Below are 17947 nucleotides of genomic sequence, written 5' to 3' on the forward strand. Positions count from 1 at the left end.
AAAAAACAAAGGCACTAAGCCAAAGCCACTCCTCACATCATTAGCAAAACATTTCTGTTGAAAATATTAAAGCAAAGGGTCAGTTAAGGAAACGTCGGGAGGGAGTAAGGATAATTCAGGAATGCCTCAGAATTAGTCTCAGTTTTTTGTTTTTTGTTTTTTGTTTTTTAATTTTTTTAAGTAGGCTCCACACCGGAGCTTGAACTCACAACCCTGAGATCAGGAGTCACAAGCTCTACCGACTGAACCAGCCAGGCACCGCTCAGTTTTTTTTTCTTTCGAAATAGAATCTGTGTCTAGAGCCAATAATTAAACACCTGTAAGAATTATATGGTACTAAGCACCTGATGTGTTTCATCAAACACGTAGAAACTCATTTCTGTACCCAAAATAATACAAGGAAGCTGTCACTTTCTTTTGGAGAACAGAGTCAGCTTTGAGATGCCACACCCCTGGGCCTCGTGGTGAGGTCTGGGAATTCTGCAAGAGAATGTAATACAGAGCTTGTCTTGAAGGCTGGAGTCAGAGTCTGAGGTCAGCCTCTGACCACAATGGCCCAGGGGCCCCTCTGTGTGTCTTAACCACACAGATGCACGTTTCATTGGAAAACCAGACAAGGAAAATATGGTTCCAAGAAACTAAAACTACAAAAGAGCAGATGCCACACCCTTTCTCACAGAAAGCAGAAAGTTGACTTATGGGGCAATGGATGGTGACAAGGCACACTTTATAAAACACCTCTACCTGTTTTAAGAAGGATATTAGCTATGAATTGTTTATTTTTGGATTAGCAAATTATTTTCCATGACAAAATGCTCTGAGCATGTTTACTATGCAAAATTACAGATTAAGGGGCACCTGGGTGTCTCAGTCAGTTAAGCATCTGCCTTCAGTTCAGGTCATGATCCTGGGGCCCTGGGATCAAGGCCCTCTGCAGGGAGCCTGCTTCTCCCTCTCCCTCTGCCCCTCCTTCTGCTTGTGCTCTCTCTTGCTCTCTCAAAAAAATAAATAAAATCGTTTTTAAAAATACAAATTAAATACAAATGTAAAATAAAATCTGACTATTTGAGGGGCACCTGAGAGGCTCAGTCAGTTGAGCATCTGACCCTTGTTTTTGGCTCAGGTCATGATCTCATAGTTATGAGATCAAGCCCAAGGCTCCATGTTCAGTGGGAAGTCTACTTGAGGTTTTCTCCTTCTCCCTCTGCCCCTTTCTCCCCTAAAATAAATAAATCTTTTTTTAAAATCTGACTATTTGAATAAAGTATAAACTTGCTTAGGTAGAGACACTTTAAAAGCAGCTGTGAAAGGAGAATCTTGCTTGCTGGAGGCCATCAGAGGTCCACATGAGGACCTATTGCCACCAGCTCTTGATTCAAGCCCAAGAATAAGCCAATGTTTATACCAAGCTTGGTGAGCCTGTCATAAGACAACCCAAGGGGCACCTGGGTGGTGCAGTGGTTGAGCATCTGCCTTTAGCTCAGGGTGTGATCCCAGGGTCCCAGGATAGAGTCCCACAATAGGCTCCCTGCAGGGAGCCTACTTCTCCCTCTGCCTGTGTCTCTGCCTCTCTTTGTGTGTCTCTCATGAATAAATAAATAAAATCTTAAAAAAAAAAAAGAAAAGAAAAGAAGTACCCTTGAGAGGCCAACCTTTGGCACCACCACATCGTATGCAAAGATCTGGACCAGAAGGGGCAAGGTAGCAATGGATAACAGTCCGTTAGACTGGATGGAACCAGTGGATTCAAAAGGTCCCAACAAAACAGCAGCAGCTGAAACCAGGGCCTACCAGTAGATGCCATGCTTTTCCCAGTTTGTCCCCATCTGGGAAGAAAACTCCCTTGAAAAAGTAAGCCCCTGGAGTCTTGTCATTTGTAAAGATTTCAGGGGCAGCTAAGTGGCTCAGTCAGTTAAGTGTCCGACTCTTGATTTTGGCTCAGGTCATGATCTTAGGGTCCTGGGATCAAGTCCTGCACTGGCTTCCATACTCAGTACAGATTCAGCTTGGGATTCTCTCTCTCTCTCTCTCTCTCTGTCTCTCTCTCTCTTTCCCCCTCACCCTCTGCCCCTGTCCCTGCTTGCATTCTGTCTCTAAAATAAATAAATAAAATCTTGGGCAGCCCAGGTGGCTCAGCGGTTTAGTGCTGCCTTCAGCCCAGGACGTGATCCTGGAGACCCAGGATCGAGTCCCACGTCGGGCTCCCTGCGTGGAGCCTGCTTTTCCCTCTGCCTGTGTCTCTGCCTCTCTCTCTCCCCCTGTGTCTCTCATGAATGAATGAATGAATGAATGAATGAATGAATAAATAAATTTTTAAGAAGTAAATAAATAAATAAAATATTTTAAAAAATTGTAAAGGAGATTTAAATAAGGGATCTTAAATTTATTGGCATGTAGGGATTCAAGTGATGAGAAATTTTTTAAAAGCATGACCAAATGTATACCTTTTTTTTTCTGCTTTATATATTTGTTTTAATTGGAGTTCAATTTGCCAACATATAGCATAATACCCAGTGCTCATCCCATCAAGTGCCCCCCTCAGTGTATACCTTAAGGTAGTGAGGTAGTTCAGGAGATCCCATTCAATCTGCACATCCATTCTAAGAGGTAACTACTATCATTCTCACTTCACAGATAAGTAAACAAAGACCTATTAGGGTCATATGATTTTTCCAAGGTTATTAGATAAGTAAATTAACATTAGGATTTAAATCCTAGTCTAATTCTCCACCTGTCCTCATCCCCTGGAACACACTGATGGGAAGCAATGAAAATATTCGATAGCAGGATCATTCTGAAAAGACTGACATTCAGTTAAACATAGCTCAGAGATAAAACATCACAATTTGGCATAAACATGGAGAAATAAACCAACTAATCCCCAATCTCTAAATTTATTACATGTGCTCACAAGCTTAAAATGCACCTGAATATGTGCAACATGTATGCACCTTAATTTTGAGATCCAGCTGTACAAATCACAGGAAACATTTTCATGCATTCCTATTTACTGCAAATAGAATTAGAGGTCAAAGATATTCTTTAAGAAAATCAACTGAGGGAAGCCTGGGTGACTTAGCGGTTTAGCACCGCCTTCAGCCCAGGGCGTGATCCTGGAGACCTGGGATCGAGTCCCGTGTCGGGCTCCCTGCATGGAGCCTGCTTCTCCCTCTACCTATATCTCTGCCTCTCTCTCTGTGTCTCTCATGAATAAATAAATAATCTTAAAAAAAAAAAAAAAAAAGAAAAGAAAACCAACTGAAAAGCCCAGCCTCTTCTGTCTGGAATAATAAAGGCTGAAGGGAAAGTGCCAAAAGGAAAGGTAAATAAACATGGCTAAGGAATTGTTAACCAAACTCTGAAAATTAGTATAAGGGGAAATATCCAGATGCTTGAAGGACATAAAATATCCTATAGGTTCTAGGATACCTAGCTGGCTCAGTTCGTAGAGCATGTAACTTTTGATCTTGGGGTCTTGAGTTCAAGCCCCATGTTGGGAAGTAGAGCTTATTTAAAAAAAAGATTAAAGAAAAAATCCTATAGGCTCCAACAGTTTAGGTAAACTCATGAGGTAGATTCAAAACAAAAGGAAATTATGTATTTAATCCAAACTAATTATTTATTCATTTAATCCAAATTAGTTATTTATCTAACTCAAAATTAAAGGAAACTGACAGTAAGAAAATAGACTGTTACATGACACAAGGTAAAAAACCTAATTCTAGGGATGCCTGGGTGGCTCAGTGGTTGAGCGCCTGCCTTTGGCCCAGGGTGTGATCCTGGAGCCCCAGGATTGAGTCCCACATCAGGCTCCATGCATGGAGCCTGCTTTTCTCTCTGCCTGTGTTTCTGCCTCTCTCTCTCTCTCTCTCTCTTTCTCTCTCTCCCCCCATCTGTGTCTCTCATGAATAAATAAAACCTTTAAAAAAAAAAAACTAATTCTAAAAAATAAAATAAAATAAATTTTTTAAAAACTAATTCTAGGGGCTGCCTGGGTGGCTTAGTCCATGGAGTGTCTGCCTTCGGCTCAGGTCATGATCCTGGGGTCTTAGGATCAGGCTCCCTGCTCAGCAGGGAGTCTGTTTCTCCCTCTGCCCGCCCGCTGCTCAGGTTCTGTCATGTTCTCTCTCTCAAATAAATAAATAAAATATTTTTAAAAACAAACTTAATTCTATATTCTTTTTGAAAAACAAACCTCAAAAATACCATCATCTTGCAGAAAAAAACAGCCCAGTATTTGAACGAAAATTCACAAGTTCACAATCATAGAGAAAAAAATACACAGAAATCAATATCACTAATAATTGTTAAAGTACATTAAAACAAGTTAATATGTGCTATCACTATGAAAACAATTTTAAGATGAATATCCCTTGTTGATAAAAGTTAAGTGAAAGTATATTCTTATACTGCAGGAAGAATTGAAAATTCATATAACCTTTCAGGGAAAAGCCTGGCACTTTGTACCAAATAGCCTTTGTCACTATAAGTATAAAAAGCTGTCTTGATAAATAACCTACAATACTAAAAAAATTTATTAATTTGGGAGGGGAAATGTGTCTATTTATAATGGCATTGTTATTTATAAATACATTCTTATCTACAATACCATGACTATTTATAAATGCAGAAAGCTGGCAATTTAAATCCCCAAAGTGAAATAAATTTAAGTAAATTATGATTCAATGAGATATTATGGAGCTATTTAAAATGTAAATATTTTGAAAATGAAAAATGTTTATGTTAGAAGGTAAAGCAAAAAAAAAAAAAAAGATAGGTAGATATAGGTAGGAATAGAATGCTTCCAGCCATGTTAAAATAATAAGATGGCTCAGTCAGCAGAGCATGCAACTCTTGATCTCAGGGTTGTGAGTTCGAGTCCCACACTGAATCTAGAGAATGAATGAATGAATGAATGAATGAACAAATAAATAAATCCTTAAAATAATAAATAATAATAACATAAAGACACCAAATTTAATTCTAAAATTTTCACAGTGATTGCTTCTATATATAGGATTCCATACAGAAACAGTTGTGAATTACTGTTTTGTAATTAAGAAAAAGGAGCTGAAGAAAAAGGAGCAGAGATAGAGGAAATTGTGGTTATTTTAAGCAGTTCCAAAAAGTTGGTAACAGTCTGATGATTCTGAGCAGCCAGACTGCTGAGATGACTCAATCACTGTCTTTGTTCTTTGGTTTTTATAAGGGAGGCTCACAAATACCAAAGGTTCCAGAAAGAGATACCTGCAGAAAATGGAATGTAAGGGCGTGAGAAGGACTGATGGGCCAAGTCAGAACATATACAAGTGGGCTGACAAACTCTTGATCCTGAGACAGTACCTACTCCACCTTCAGAATAAAATAACCAGAAGGGAAAATGAAGCACCTAGAATCAACTGGAAAGACGTGTTAACCTGCACAGGTGGCATGCTATTTATAATAGTATTTGTGGTCCTTTTCCCAATGACCTTTTCTGATGTCAGCTCATTAGATCAGATGTTATTAAGATTAGAACCATAAAATTTTTTGATATAAATTTTTTTAAATTTTTTAATAGATTATAACCATAAATTTTCATAGACGTTGGGGCACCTGAGTTGCTCAGTCAACTAACCAATCGACCCTTAGTTTCAGCTCAGGTCATGATCTTGGGGTCTGGAATCAACCTCTGCACCAGGCTGTGCTTGGCATAGGGTCTGCTTTAGATTTTCTCTCCCTCCCTTCCCCCTCTGCTCCAACCCCTGCTAATGCTCTCTCTCTCTCTCAAATAAATAAATAAAATATTTAAAAAAATTTTTTCACAGACTGAACCCTAGAATTATGAGAAGAAAACCTTGTAATGAATATGACTAATTGGATTCGTCAACCACTAGAGCAAATTACTGATACTGATTTTCTGTGATAATAACATTAAAAACAACTACCACTTATTCTTTCCTATGTACCAGGTCTTATGATAGGTCTCTTACATGTGAAGGGTAGTAGAATATGCTACACCAAAATATGCCACTTTGGCATAAGGATTATTTTGAGCAAAAGGCAACTGAGAAGAAGCAGATACAAGAACAGCTCCCTGTCCCCCCTCTATCTGCCTAAAGACAGACATAAATTGGTAAAGGTGTCTCCCTTTCCCTTTCTACCAGAAATGACAGAAGCTAACCCCAAGATACACCTCTAGACTCTTACCAGCCCAGAGAAATCTACATCAGAGGAATCTACATACAAACCGTGCTAAAACTAGCCCTTACCTACCATTAGTTCCCCTATATATTTGCCTTCCCACAATTTTCCTGCCCTATAGGCTCAAAGTCCTTTCTCTTCATCTTGTTACTTCTCTATTCTTTTAAGATGATATATAAACCCAAGTTCTAACACCTCTCTGAGTTACTCATTTCTGAGGGTTCCCATGTGTATTTGCAATGCACATGTTAATAAACTTCATTTTCCCTTGTTAATCTGTCTTTTGGTCTAATTTACAGGGTCCCAGTTGGAGAGTCCAAAATGGGGAGGGAAAAAAAATGTTTTCCTCCCCTACACATGTCTCAGTTAATCCTCCCAACAATCCTATCATTCAGGTACTATTATTATCTTCATTTACCCATGAGAGCAGAGAAAGTTTTAGAGGTTAAACAATCTGCCATGAGCTAAGCTAAGAAATAATAAGCAAGATCATAGGAGTCAAATCTAGGGTTCATACTATACATAAAAAATAGATGAAGTAATAAAAGTTCATGAGTTCCACTTATATAAAATATTATTCCTGGGACGCCTGGGTGGCTCAGTGGTTGAGCATCTGCCTTTGGCTCAGGGCATGATCCTGGAGTCCCGGGATCAAGTCCCACGTTGGGCTGCCTGCATGGAGTCTGCTTCTCCCTCTGCCTGTATCTCTGCCTCTGTGTGTGTGTGTGTGTCTCTCATGAATAAATAAATAAAGTCTTTTAAAAATATATTATTCCTGCCACTCAAACTATATGTCACATCCTGGTCATTATTCTTCACTTTCCTACACCTCTAACTCACAGGCCTTATCAGGTGCGGCAACAGGTGTACAGAAAACGTGTTGACGGACATTGTGAAAGAATAATAGCCATGCTGAAGAGGGGAATATCCTAATTTACATGTCTGAATAGCTCTTATTTTGAAGTAGCTACCCAATTCAAACACTCATGATCCTAAATTCAAGAAATAATCCCTAGCATTTGCTATAGGTTGTAAGCTATTTTATAGTGGCCTCCCTAAAAGAATATATAAGCAAACAAATCTTTGACCACATAACTGAACTGCCCCCCAAAAAAAAGGGTAGGACCAGGGAAAGCCACACACTTTTCAGTAATGCTGAAAATGGTTCTTTTTTTTTTTTTTTGGTCTAATTTTTTTTTTATTTTTTTTTATTTTTTTTTAATTTATTTTTTATTGGTGTTCAATTTACTAACATACAGAATAACCCCCAGTGCCCGTCACCCATTCACTCCCACCCCCCGCCCTCCTCCCCTTCTACCACCCCTAGTTCGTTTCCCAGAGTTAGGAGTCTTTACGTTCTGTCTCCCTTTCTGATATTTCCCACACATTTCTTCTCCCTTCCCTTATATTCCCTTTCACTACTAGAAAATGGTTCTTTATATACTTTACTTTTATATATTTTCAACAGAGGTTAAACCCTAAAGCCTTTGCTTGAAAAGGATCAGAAGTGTTTTTTCTCCACCCTCCACTGCTAAGCCAGAGGACACACACCTAGAACTCTGACCAAAATTAATCAAAATAAAGGGTGCTGTGGAGCTCAAGCGTCTACATTTTACAGGAAAACCGGGGATCAACTGCAAGCATCTGGTATATACTTCCAGATTTTTGATCTGACATTTTCTAGCTACTGCCTGGAACATTTTAAGTGCTCAATAAATATTAGCTATTGTGTTAGTTATTATTATTAATAACATCTGTTGCATCTAACCCAGAAAAATAACAATGTCAGTATCAAAAATAAATAGTCTCCTTTGCTCCTGCTTCTAATTTTCTAATTTTTCAAAACCTTGTATCATAGCTTAGAAAATTTCTTTCAAATACTAAAAGAGCCATAAGGGGTAAAAGATATACAGAAGGATAGATATCTATATCTATATACACACACACAACTTGTCATGTGATTTCATGATAAAAGAAAACTGCCATTAGGAAATAAGCCTCCTCTTATCTTGAAGGAAATTATGTCAGCTATTTCCACAATTCATGTAAATCAATTTCAATATGTTAAACTACACTGCCAGATTTCTAAAGGCCATTCTCCTGGGAACACCTGATCTCTGATAAAACAGCGCTTCTGGGGAAGGAGGTGGTATAGGTAACACGGCCCAGTAAATGTTTGTATGTTGGGTTCATGTTGTGCTTATCCTACCTGTTCTACATATGTGGTGAAAGGAGGAGACTAAATTCCAACAGTAAATAGTCCTCTGGTGAGCAATCTCTAACACAATGAGAGGAAGTCTGCTTCTGGAACTTGGAAGGAGTTGCTTTGACAGAAAGTTAATTCGATGTAAGACAAAATGACACCAGCAATTGCAGTCCATGAGATGATGACACCTACATTCCAATGCTGTGAAAGTTGCAAGGAGCAAAACAAGTCCTCAGAGTGGAGGTGGATAATTCAAAGAGGAGAGGGACTGAAACTGTAAGGAGACATGAATGGAAGGTAGAAGCCTACTAGAAAATTGGAAAATAGAGCCTGAGACTCCCAGTACATTGACAACACTGCCTTCCCTAGGAATCAATTAAGACTAATGGGATCCCTGGGTGGCGCAGCAGTTTGGCGCCTGCCTTTGGCCCAGGGCGCGATCCTGGAGACCCGGGATCGAATCCCACGTCGGGCTCCCGGTGCATGGAGCCTGCTTCTCCCTCTGCCTATGTCTCTGCCTCTCTCTCTCTCTCTCTGTGTGACTATCATAAATAAACAAAAAAAAAAAAAAGAAAGAAAAAGACTAATATGTTATGTCCATAATTCCAAAAAAAAGTAAGCCACAATCACTAGGTTCTTCTTATAGGTTCTATTAGTTCTGAAGTACAATGAAAACATCTCTAAACTTCCCTAACAATGTCCTTATTGTCTGTTCCTTCCCCCTTTGTCTCCCAAATGAAGTGAAAGAAAATTATAAATGATTTTCACTTTGAGGTTCCTAATGGTGGATTGATGGCTAAGTGAAGTCTGAATAGTTTCAGCAACTCCTCGGCCATCTTCCCCCAAATACCAAAGGAAGAATGCCATGTCTGTGGCCCAAGACCACCTGTGAGACTAAAGGGCCAAACTTTTTCATGATATGTATCTATCCATCATGGTATGCCAACTGTGTTATGGTTAATGGTGTATTATTTAGCCATTGGTTGCAAGATCCAGACTAGAGACAACTGAAATCCTGGACTTGGAGCAGTTGCAATAACCAGATACAATTTTGAGAAATAAATGAGGGGGGTTTATAATACAGAAAGAAGAGTATGAGTGATTATAAGTAGCCAAAAGAATACAGGAGACATCTAGCTCATGACAATTGCTGCCCAGCACTCATCCTCCTCCTGTCACGGTCTGCATTTCGTTTGGGGAAATACCCTACCCCAGCCATGCAGTCTGATCCAAACTTCTGTTTCAGCAATGTGTCCTGAGTTGCTTAAACCAATCAGCTAAATCAGGGTTTCTCAGTCTGACACCAGTGACACTTGGGGCTGCAAATTTCTTTGTTGTGGGGGTATGTCCTATGTGTTGTGGGGGTATGTCCAATGCATTGTGAGATATTTAGCAGCATCCCTGGACTTTATTCATAAGATGTCTTTATGATATCCTGTAGTTAAGACAGCCAAAAAGGTTTAAAGAAATTGCCAAATGTCCTGAGGGAAGGGGGAAGCAAAAATCACCCTTCATAGAGAACCACTGAGCTAAAATCACCCCTCATTCCAAATTTTAGTAAAGGACCTACGTGCCCCATACCAGCCATATTCTCCAATATTTGCTTAATAGGCCATACAGACAACCAGGCCAAAGGAGAACTAAGCATAGTCTTCTGAAAAGGTTAGACTTTGAATTCACATGGATCTAGAATTCCATTTCAGTTTCACCTCTTTTTCTTTAAGATTTCATTTATTTCTTTGAGTCAGAGAAAGAGAGAGCACAAGCCAGGGAAGAGGCAGAGGAAGAGGGAGAAGCAGACTCCCCCACTGAGCAGGGGGCCCAACATAGGGCTCAATCTCAGGACCTTGCGATCATGACCAGAGCCAAAGGCAAACACTTAAACCAACTGAGCCACCCAGGAGCCCTCAGTTCTACCTCTTTTAAAGCTGTGTCACCTTAGGGAGGTTACTTTAGGGAGGTTATTTTAGTTTTGGAAGAATTAGGGGTTAGGTGAAGGAGCTAATTTGGAAGAGCATATGACTCGACCTCTGGGTTGTGAGTTCGAGCCCTTCATTGGGTGTAGAAATTACTTTAAAAAAAAAGAGACATAAAAGCATATATAGGGAGGAACAGGAGAAATCAAATCCTCTGATCACTCTCTCCCAAAGTGGCACTTTTTCAAGAATTTTTAAGATAACACAGATGACCCCTAGGTTTTTGGTCTACAAAATGGAATGGAAGCAGCACCATTTACTGGAATGAAAAAGAAGATTATTCTGAAGACCATGATGAAAAAAGGCTAGAGAAGCCAAGTATAGTAAGACCCCAGTAATTTGTCTGAGATGACACAGCTATTAAGTGGTCTAACTGGTGTTCAATCCTAGGTGGCCCATGCCCTACACTGAATGTCCTAAATCTGTTCTACACTGGATGTAAACAGTACTTAAAGACAGAAAACAAAGGAAGAGTTCTTTTCTCCCCTTCATGCTTGCTGCCCTGTCAATCATTGACTTAAGATCTGCCCTGTCCCCAAACTTCCTCCTCTGATGTTAGAACTCTGCTCTGCTCTATTATTGAGCTTTCTCTTTTGTAGGGTTGTTGTGAGGACTACAGGGTATAAATAGAGCACCCAAAAGAGCTTCTACATCTAAGTTTTTATTATATGGGGTTTTTTTCTTTTCTCTTTTCCCTTCTCTCTTCCTCCTCTGACCCTTGAGAAAATATTTTCATTGAAGAAATTTTTATCAACTGAAAAAAATGAAGATCCTCTCCAAAAATTTCAATTATTTACTATTAAGTTTCTATACCATAATATTTTTCATTAAAAATAAAATACAGCATGCAATTCACCTAGGGTTTTGTTATCTAAGCCATTTTCCCCTAAAGGTCTGCCTCTTCTACACTGCCAAACGAAGTTTCAGAATGTTCACTACCACCCCCTCGGTCATTCTGCATACTCCTGCTGGATGAGCTCAAAGACACCTATGGTTTCACCTTTCTTCTCTAAGCTCACTCCTTCTTGAATAGCATACCTGTAAAGTCCACTGCTACTAGAGATCTCCACTCATGTCTACCAAGAACCTCAAATACCAACATACCTCAAATTACTGTATCTCCACACACCCAAGACAATTCTTCCTTTCCCAAACCCATGACCTGGAGTTCATCCTACATTCCTCCCTTTCCTTCACCCACATCTTCTCTCTCAACCACATCCAATCCATGACACTATCTTGTGGTTCCTACTTCTTCTGTGACTCCGAAGTCAGACATGTATTAGCCATGCCACCTTTACTTCCTTAAGCTATGAGCTGTCACATCTAAATTACTGGGAGAGCTCTTCACATGAAAGACAGAGATAAAAATTAACAGAAAAACAGTGTTGAGTAAACACATACAATGCAGGGAAAGGAATCTATTTCATGAACTCAGAGAGCTAAGGGAAAATAGTTTATGAATAGATTATGAATAAAACAGGCTAGTTTTTAAAAATGAGAGGAGTAAGCCTTCAGAGGAAAACATGAATAGCAGAAATAAAAAACTTAACAATGAATGAAACTGAGAGCTTCTTCCAGAAACTGGAGCAAAAGACAAAAACACAGAAAGCAGGAGAAAAAAGATAAAAAATTAGAAGGCCAGTGCAGAAGACGTAGCATAAGAATAATAGTACTTCCAGAATGTATAGAGAAGATGAAAAGGTGGAAATATCTACCAAAAAATTTAATGTAATTTCTCAGAACTGAAAGAAATGAATTTCCAGATTGCAAGGGCCTGTGTAGTACTAAGCACAACGGGTAATGGTAAGAGAAGCTAATCCTGTGTTAGTGCTTACACTGTGCCAGGCACTGCTCTAGGTGCTTTACATATTTAACTCATTTACTTGTCACAACTATCACTACCCACTTTTGTTTTGTTTTGTTTTGTTTTGTTTTGTTTTGTTTTGTTTTGTTTTGTTTAGAGAGAAAGCACATGAGTTGCGGGAGAGGCAGATGGAAGGAAAAAAATCTTAGGCAGGCTCCATGCCTAATGCAGAGCCCAACACAGAGCTTGATTTCATGACCCTGAGATCATGATCTGAGCTGAAATCAAGAGTCAGATGTTTAACCAACTGAGCCACCCAGGTGCCCTTATTACTACCCACTTTTTTACAGAAGAAGAAACTAAAGCCCAGGAAAGTTAAATAATTTGTCCAAGATGACACAGCTTAATAAGTGGTGGAACTGGTATTCAATCCCAGGTGGCTCATGCTCTACACCCAATGCTCCAAATCACTGTGCTACATTATTAGTCCTATACCATGATTCCTATCAGAACAGTAGGATCTAGAAGAAGATGCTATAGCTTCCAGAGAGAAAAAAAAGCAGGTCTCAAGGAAAACATCCAGGCTTTGGGATGCTCACTAACAATATTAAAAATTAAAAAGAAATACACAAATTTTTCACAATTTTAAAGGAACATCCTTTACAACCTATAATCCCACACTCAGCTAATCTATCAATGAAATCTGAGAGTAAAATACAGACTTCGGACAGACCTCAAAAAAATTTCCTCCCATGCACCCTTCCTCAGGTCACTCCTGGAGGATATGCTCCACTGTAATTTAAAAAAATAATATTAAACTGGCCTCCCTTAGCCACCGGTGCTCCCGACTCATTGCCTTAGGAGGGAGCAGCCAGCGAGCCTGTATCCTGTCAGTGGGGTTCAAGGCCAGGCTGCCATAGCCACCTTCTTCTGGTACCTGGGCCCCAGGGAGGAGCCAGGGCCGGAGCGTGGTGAGCAGACTGGCCCCGGAGAGCTGACACCACTGGACACGAAGGCAGAGGCGCTCCTCTGGAGGTCGCCAGGAGGCGGGAGGAAGCTGACAAGACCATGTCGGGGAGGAACCTCCACCTCTCCACCACCAAACATGTCATCAAAGCTGTTTCCTTTCCTCTAACCCAACAGCTTACTTTGAAGGAAGTATTTGAGAATGGGAAATTGATGTTTTGAAAAACCATTTGGTGAAGGAAGGGCAACTGGAAGAGAAAATAGACTTAAAGATAATCAATGATGGGACTGCCATCCTGAGACAAGAGAAGACCATGATAGAATTAAAGGCTCCAATCACAGTGTCTGGTGACATTCATGGACAACTCTTTGACCTGATGAAGTTGTTTGAAGTTGGAGGATCACCTAGTAACATACACTACCTCTTTCTGGGTGACCATGTGGATAGAGGCTATTTCAGTATAGAGTGTGTGCTGTCTTTATGGAGTTTAAAGATTAATCGTGCCAAAACGATATCTCTGCTTTGAGGAAATCATGAAATCAAGAAGGCATCTTATAGACTATTTCACCTTCAAACTGGAATGTCGAATTAAATATTCTAAAGAGGTGTATAATGCATGTATGGAGACATTTGACTGTCTTCCTCCTGCCGCCCTCTTAAACCAGCAGTTTCTGTGTGTACATGGAGGGATGTCACCTGAAATTACTAGTTTAGATACATTAAGAAATTAGACAGGTTTAAAGAATCTCCAGGCTTTGGGCCTCTGTGTGACCAGCTTTGGTCCGATCCTTCAGAGGATTATGGCAATGAAAAGGCTTTGGAGCACTGTACCCACAACACTGTCCAAGGGTGCTCTCATTTTTACAGTTACCCTGCAGCTTGTGAATTTTTGCTGAATAATACTTTGTTATCAATAATCAGAGCCTGTGAAGCCCAGGATGCTGGGTATTGAATGTACAGGAAAAGCCAAATGACAGGCTTTCCATCACTCATTACAATTTTCTCTGCCCCCAATTACCTAGATGTCTATAATAATAAAGGTAAAGGAGTCCAACGAAAAAAATTAATAATAATAAACCAAGAAAGAGGGTAGTCAGACACAGAAGAAACAGGAGCACCTACATCAAAGAGTGTGAAGTGAATTCCCATAATGATAATGTAGAAGTCATAGAAGAGATACTTATGATTGTGAAAATAGTGCAGGGTAAAGCAGGATAAGACTTCTCAGAAGACTTCTCAGGAAGACAAAATGATAGAAGCCATCTGACAGAATAAGACTGACAACTAGCAAAGAGCTTGGAGTTGATTTAGTAATAAATACATTGTAAATTGGGATCCCTGGGTGGTGCAGCGGTTTGGCGCCTGCCTTTGGCCCGGGGCGCGATCCTGGAGACCCGGGATCGAATCCCACATCGGGCTCCCAGCATGGAGCCTGCTTCTCCCTCTGCCTGTGTCTCTGCCTCTCTGTCTCTCTCTGTGTGACTATCATGAATAAATAAATAAAATCTTAAAAAAATACATTGTAAATTAAGCAAATATTAACTCTAATTACTAAAATACTAAATATTGCACATACACACAATGGCAGGAAAAATAATAGTAGTCTACTACATAGCTCAGCTGTGAAGTATTTACATATAATAATATTCACAGAATAATATCATAATAACATTAACATTTAATACTGATCTAACCAAAATTATAATCTATATTTACAGTTAGATAGAAATGGTATGTTGGTGTGTTGAGGATGGAAGAAAGAAATGGGGGGAAAAAAAGCTATCTTCTATACTGGGAAGTCAATACCTAAAAAGCAAAAATCCAAGAAGTAGCAAAATCAAAGTATTATTTAGAGACACAAAGGTAAATAAAACAAGTAAAAGAAAAAAATTAGTTGCCTCCATAGAAGTGGAAATGAGTGGTAAGGATCCACAGAGCTATTTGTTTGTTTTTTTTTAAAAGATTTTATTTATTTATTTATTTGAGAGAGAGCACGAGCCAGGGAGTAGCAGGCTCCCCGTTGAGCTGGGAGCCCGGCTCAGGGCTCAATCCCAGGACCCTGAGATCATGACCTGAACTGAAGGCAGAGGCTTAACTCACTGAGCCACACAGATGCCCCAGAGCTACTGTTTCTAAAAATAAAAAAACAAATTTTATTTTACTCTTTAAAATACATTCATAACTGATAATATTTTTTAAGTTTTTATTTTAATTCCAGTTAGTTAACACAGTGTTAGATTAGTTTCAGGTGTACAATATAGTGATTCAACAGTTCCATACAACACTTCGTGCTCATCACAAGTGTACTCCTTAATCCTCATCACCTATTTAATCCATTCCCCCTCCCATCCTCCCTTCTGATAACCACAGTTTGTTCTAATTAAGAGTCTGTTTTCTTGATTTGTCTCTCCCTTTTTTCCTTTGCTCATTCGTTTGGTTTCTTAAGTTCCACATATGAGTGAAATCATGGTATTTGTCTTTCTCTGACTTCTTTCACATAGCATTATACTCTCTCACTCATCCACGTCATTGTAAATGACAAGATTTCATTCTTTCTTATGGCTGAATGATATTCCAGCCATATATATATAAGACATATATAAGTTTTATATATATATAAAACACTTCATATATATATATATATATATATATATATATATATATATATATATATATAAAAAACACTTCTTTATCCATTCATCAATTGATGGATATTTGGGCTGCTTCCACCTTGGCTATTGTAAGTAATGCGGCTATAACCATAGGGGTACATATACAGAAATGATAATTTTTTAAAAGCGAAACAGTCTGAGTTCCATTGAAATTAAGAGGTTTTCTCAGTGGGACGCATGGGTAGCTCAGCAGTTTAGCACCTGCCTTCGGTCCAGGGCGTGATCCTGGAGTCCTAGGATCGAGTCCCGCATCTGGCTCCCTGCACGGAGCCTGCTTCTCCCTCTGCCTTTGTCTCTGCCTCTCTCTCTCTCTGGTCTCTCATGAATAAATAAGTAAGATCTTTAAAAAAAAAAGAAGAAGAAGAAGAAGAAGAAGAAGAAGAAGAAGAAAAGAAGAAGAAGAAGAAGAAGAAGAAGAAGAAGAAGAAGAAGAAGAAGAAGAAGAAGAAGAAGAAGTTGTTTTCTCAAGGATACCCAATGAGTCAGGGAAAGGGGGGAGGGGATTGGAACCCAGATCTATTAACTAAAACCTGAGTTTTCTTCCTACTACTGTCTTACATAAATCTGATTTTTATGAAATTAAACTTACTGGGGCGCATGGGTGGCTCAGTGGGTTAAGTATCTGCCTTCAACTGGGGTCATGATCCCACGGTCCTGGGGTCAAGCTCTGGTCAAGCCACACATAGGGCTACCTGCTCAGCAGGGGTCTGCTTCTCCCTCTCCTTCTGTGTTCGCTCTCTCTCAAGTAAGCAAATAAAATCTTTAAAAAAAAATTAAAACTTACTAATAGCAACAATGTTAAATACATTGTACAGATTTGTGGACTTTAGATTGAAAAATATTTCTAGGGATCCCTGGGTGGCGCAGCGGTTTGGCGCCTGCCTTTGGCCCAGGGCGCGATCCTGGAGACGCGGGATCGAATCCCACGTCAGGCTCCCGGTGCATGGAGCCTGCTTCTCCCTCTGCCTATGTCTCTGCCTCTCTCTCTCTCTGTGTGTGACTATCATAAATAAATAAAATCTTTAAAAAAAAAAAAAAAAAAAAAAAGAAAAATATTTCTAGTTTTCAAAAAAATTATTGGAGGTATTATCTCCAGTCCAGATGAAGTAGGTGACCCTAAAAGGGAAAGTATGAGCTACTCACTGGGATGTGAACTACAAAAACAAACACATAATTAATCCCATTACTGTCCAAAACAAATGTTGATACAGCTGGATATGATTAATTTTTTTAAAGAAAACAGTGAATTGGTTTTGATTTCTAAAGAAATAGAAACACATTGAATTTTTGCTAAAGACTGGTTTTTGGTTGTGTAGTTATAAAATGGTATTTCCCATATTTTAAGCAGTTAGCAACTCAGCTGTCATAATAATAACATGGACGGAGGGGGAAAAATAGTCAAATGAAAGAAAGAACAATTGGAGAGGACAGATGTGTAAAAAAGGTAGAGAGAAGTGGTACAACTGGGTAACAGATAATCCTGGACACTCAACCAAGAAACTTTGGGAGTGGCTCTGCTTGGCAGATAAGCATCTTATGTAAAGCAATTTGAATTTTATAACGCAAATCTGAACTAGAAATGTGGAGGTTCCACCTCCTCAAAGTTATCCAACCAAGACTATATATAGACCCCCCCCAACCATGTTCCTGACAGCTTTTTCCAGGCCTAAGGATCACTAAATGAAATGAGTCACTGACATAATAATTCCTAAGAGCAAATCACCTTCATGTGAGCCACCATATCATAGGTAGAAAAAAGTATCTGAAGATAATTCAGACAATAGCTTCTAAACATTCTGAAACAACAACCACCTAATACAACTGGCCAGTAAGAAGTAGAACTGTGAGGGCACCTGGGTGGCTCAGTCAGTTAAGTGTCCACCTTCAGCTCAGGTCATAATCTCACAGTCCTGGGATCAAGCCCTACAACTAGCTCTCTGCTCAGCAGGAAGTGTGCTTCTCCCTCATTCTCCTCTGGGCACTCTCTCTCTCTCTCACTCTCTCTCTCCCTCTCTTTCAAATAAATAAAATAAAATCTTAAAAAAAAAAAAAGTCAAACTGTAGGCCCACAGGGGTGGATTACGGCCCCTACGTACACTTTGATCAGTCCATCCCTTACAAATATTGGAAATATTC

General features: G+C 39.4%; 1 protein-coding gene, 1 long non-coding RNA gene and 1 pseudogene across 4 annotated transcripts in view; 2 read left to right on the forward strand and 1 right to left on the reverse strand.

Moving 5' to 3' along the window:
* Positions 1-17947, forward strand: part of LOC140623626 (uncharacterized) — a 40252-nt gene that overhangs the window by 15406 nt on the left and 6899 nt on the right. The gene's annotated exons all lie outside the window — the stretch shown is intronic.
* C33H4orf36 (chromosome 33 C4orf36 homolog) overlaps positions 1-17947 on the reverse strand; it is a 30674-nt gene that overhangs the window by 164 nt on the left and 12563 nt on the right. The window lies entirely within an intron of this gene.
* On the forward strand, positions 13241-16145 carry LOC140623623 (serine/threonine-protein phosphatase 2B catalytic subunit gamma isoform pseudogene; annotated as a pseudogene).

The sequence above is a fragment of the Canis lupus genome, chromosome 33 (genome assembly GCF_048164855.1).
Source record: "Canis lupus baileyi chromosome 33, mCanLup2.hap1, whole genome shotgun sequence".
NCBI lineage: Eukaryota > Metazoa > Chordata > Mammalia > Carnivora > Canidae > Canis > Canis lupus.